Genomic DNA, 4,322 nt, shown 5'->3' with positions numbered 1-4,322 from the left:
GTTAAAGTCTTCCCACTGTGAGTGTGTTAGGTTTTATATGAGCTTTGAGTTTTGGTATCATTTCTTTCATGAATATGAGTGCCTTCATATTTGGTGCATAGATTTCAGAATTGAGACTTTGTACTTAGTTTTTGAAGATGGTGTTTCTGTCCTCCCACATAATGCCTCCAGGTCCCACCACCCTTCAGCCCCTAATAAGCACACAGAAACTGTATTAGCTATAAAAATGATGGCTGGAAGACTAGGGCTTCTTACTGGCTGGTTTCTCTTAATTTTAATCAATAACTACTTACCTAAGTATTCCTACAAGATCTTATCTTACACGAGAATGCCAGGTGCATCCTATCTTCTCCATCATTATATGGTATCACTTTCCCATGGCACCTCAATCTGTCTGCCTAACCCAGCCTTCTCATGGCCTGGCAGTTCTTCTGCCTATGCTTTCTGCCTGGCTATCGACCAAACAGTGTTTTATTTACCAATCAATAAGACAAGCATATATATCATATATATATATATATATATATATATATATATGATACTCCCATCATTTCTCTTTTCTGTATAAATAAAAACTAATGTTTTAACTTTAACATAGTAAAATTATATATAAAAAACACTTATCCAGGAAGAACTATAACTAATAATGTTTAGTAGATTAATTTTGGCAAATTTTGGCAAAATTTAAAGAAAAAATTCTATATCTTATCTTTTTGAGTCTAAAGATTCACATGTAGCTTATCACTTATCATAACTAAAGAAATCCGTAAACATAACTATCTGCCTTCAAATGAATCAAAGACCTCAAAGATTAACATATAATGTCCATAATTGAGAGGGACAGCTAGATGCCTGGACAGTCACCAAAGTTCTTTTATAATGTTGGGGCATCTATGTTCAGCCCACAGGCCATTGTGTGTTGGCACACTTCTCAGTGAAGCAGGAAATTTTAAACTGTCCACCTGTATTGGCAGTTTGTCAGTCACTTTACTTGAGTTCTGCAGAATGTCTAGCAGACTCTTACATGAAGAATCCTGAAGGACTGTCCCATTATGTTTTGCCAAATTCAAGCAGCCACTTTCCCGTGGGTTTTGCATGTCCAGGTTATACAGCATTCAGTCAAACAGTCCAGGAAAGAGTAATTTCTTGCCAAATGACTATTATCTGCCATGTTGAAGGAAAACTCTATAATGGGTTTCCTCAATGCATATCTAACTCTCTGACAAAATTGGTGTTTCCTGGAGAAGTTGTGCAATAAAAAACTCTAATAAATTATTTTAAATGTCATATTCTGTAGGTCTTTGGAAAGGTTTAAAGGATATTTGCACTTGAAATATATCTCTACATATCTAGAAAACCTAACATGATTATAAGTTTTTATTATCATAGGTGACTATCTATAGTCTACATATAATTATACATATATTCTTATTTTACATATCTATCCCAGTTCACTCTTCCTCCCATGTCCCCTGACGCCTGCTCCTGTCCCATTCCCCTTCCACTCCACAGGAGTGTGATGCATTCCAGGAGGGATATCAAAATCTCTAAGTCATGTGGAGTAGAATCTATGACCTACCTCTGGCCTTTAGGCTAAGGGAGTATTCCCCCATGCAGAATGTGCTCCGAAAGTCCTTTTTGCACACCAGAGATACATCCAGGTTTAATTGTCAGAGGTCGCTTAGACTGCCTAGGCCTTCTAACTGAGATGCATATTCAGGAGTTCTGAGTTGATCTGATGCTTGGTTTCCACCTATCAGTCTGGGAGTCTATGAGCTGTCCCTTCTTCCAGGTCAGCTGTCTCTATGGGTTTCTGTACCCTGGTATTGACCCCTCACTCTTGACCCCTCACTCTCTGAAATTGGATTCCAGGATATCAGCTCAGTGTTTAGCTCTGGATGTCTGCTTCTGTTTCCATTGGCTACTATATGAGGGTTCTATGATGGCATATTAGTTAGTTATTAATGTCATTATCAGGGAAGGGCATTTAAGGTAGCCCCCTTCACCGTTGCTCAAATTGTTAGTTGGGGTCATCCTTGTAGGTCTCTGGACATTTCTCTAGAGTCACTTTTCTCTTCAAATCTATAAGCACTACTTCTATTATGGTATATCCTTTTTGCTCTCTGTTTTCGACCCCCCTGACTCAACATTCCTGGTCCCACAGGTTCTCCTCTTCTCCACTTCTCTTTATCCTAATACCCTCTCCACTCACTGCCCCCCCACTTGCAATATTCTCAGAAAAACTTGTTCCTTTTACCCTTCTGTGAGGCACCTTGTATAAAATACTTAGGGAACCCCTCCTTGTATCCTTGTTTCTCTGGCGGTGTGAATTATAGGCTGGTGATACTTTGCTCTATGTTTAAAATCCATGTATGAGTGAATACATACAATGTTACTCTCTTTGTGACAGGGTTATCTCACTCAAGATGGTTTCTTAAAGTTCTATTCCTTTGCCTGATTATTTCAAAATTCCATTGTGTTTGTCTACTGAGTAGTATTCCATTGTGTAAATGTACCCAACCTTCTTTATCTTAGTTGCTTCCAGGTACTTGTTATTACAAACAATGCTGCTATGAACATAGTTGAACATATGTCTTTGTTGCATGGATGTGGATCTTTTGGGTATATGTCTAAAGAGTGGAATTGCCAGGTCCTGAGGGTAGACTGATTCCCATTTTCCTGAGGACCAGCCATACTGATCTCCAAAATGGCTGTACAAGTTTGCACTCCCACCAGCAGTGGACGGGTGTTCACCTTTCTCCACTTCCTCTCCAGGATAAGCTGTAATTGATATTTCTAAATTTAGTCATTCTGGCAGGAGTAAGATGGTATCTCAGAGTTGTTTTGATTTCCATTTACCTGATGGTGTGGATGTTGAACAAGTTTCTTAAGTGTCTTTCAGCAATTTTGGATTCCTTTTTTGAGAATTCTCTATTCATTACTGTATTCCACTTTTTAATAGGGTTATTTGGTGTTTTGGTGGCTAGTGTCTTGTTTTCCCTTCCATATTTTGAAGATCAGCCCTTTGTCAGATGTAGGATTTGTGAATATCTTTTCCCAGTCTGTGGGATGTCATTTGGTGTTGTCAACTGTGTCCTTTTCCTTAAGCAAGCTTCTCAGTTTCAGGAGGTCCCATTTGTTTATTGTCCATCTTAGTGTCTGTGCATGGAGCCTGAGGAGGAGCTGAGTGTGGCCGCGGTCCGTGAAGTCTGTGAGGAGGCTGGAGTAAAAGGGACCTTAGGAAGGTTGGTTGGAATTTTTGAGAACCAGGAGAACAGGACGTATGTGTACGTGCTTATTGTCACAGAAGTGCTGGAAGACTGGGAAGACTCCATGAACATTGGAAGAGAGAGTGGTTTAAAATAGAAGATGCCATCAAAGTGCTACAATGTCACAAGCCCGTGCAGGCAGGCATCCTACTTTGAGGCGCTGAGGCAAGGCTACTCTGCCAACAACTGCACTCCCCTGTCGCGGCCACCTCATACTCCACTTCTGTGTCAGGCATTAGATGACTGCAGACTTGCTGTAAGAGCCAGAGAGTGGAAACCAGACTGAAGTGTGGCTCTCCTCACCACTCCCTCACCCTCCTCACAGCCTCCTCTTGACCCAGACATGGTGGGCAACAGAGAGGGGTACACTGAGGCGCTGCTGGGTTGTGGAGTGATATGGGTGTGTGTGGGGTGATGGGAACTTCTTTCTCTTTTTCCTGAGGGTGGGACTGGGATGTAACTCACGAGTAATTTCCTGCTTGCTCCATTCTTCCCTCACTCACCCTGCCCTCTGAGAGAGGAACCCTGTTCTCTCTCCCATTTTGGGTTCTGAAGCGTTCCCATTTGCCTCATCCCAGCCTAGCCAGGTATTTTCTCTAAATTTTTATTTTTCATTAAAAGACACCCATGTGAGATGAAAAAAAAAAACAAATACACATAAATACACAAACATACAATAAAAACAACTAAGATTCAAAGATAGACATTACCATAGGGTAAAGGGCTGGGAAAAGATCTTCCAATCAAATGGACCCAAGAAGCATGTATCTATCCTAATATCTAACACGTTAGAGTTCAAACCAAAATTAATCAAAAGAGAATAAGACGGTCATTTCATATTCATCATAGGAGAAATCCATCAGCAAAAAGTGTCCATTCTGAACATCTATGTCCCAAATACAAAGGCACCCACATTTGTAAAAGAAACGCTATTATAACTCAAACCTCATATAAAACATGAAACAATTTATAGTGGAGACATTGATACACTACTCTCACCGCTAGACAGCAACACCAGTCAGAAACTGAACAAAGAAACAAAAATCTAATAGA

General features: G+C 40.2%; 1 pseudogene; it reads left to right on the top strand.

The window, feature by feature from the left end:
- The first annotated feature begins 3,165 nt into the window (after nucleotides 1-3,165).
- LOC127214545 (diphosphoinositol polyphosphate phosphohydrolase 1-like) lies at nucleotides 3,166-3,512 on the top strand (annotated as a pseudogene).
- Nucleotides 3,513-4,322: the final 810 nt, after the last annotated feature.

This window comes from Phodopus roborovskii, unplaced genomic scaffold (genome assembly GCF_943737965.1).
Source record: "Phodopus roborovskii unplaced genomic scaffold, PHOROB, whole genome shotgun sequence".
Lineage (NCBI taxonomy): Eukaryota > Metazoa > Chordata > Mammalia > Rodentia > Cricetidae > Phodopus > Phodopus roborovskii.
Note: the sequence above shows the minus strand (reverse complement) of the source record. Positions and strands in the feature narration are given on the sequence as shown.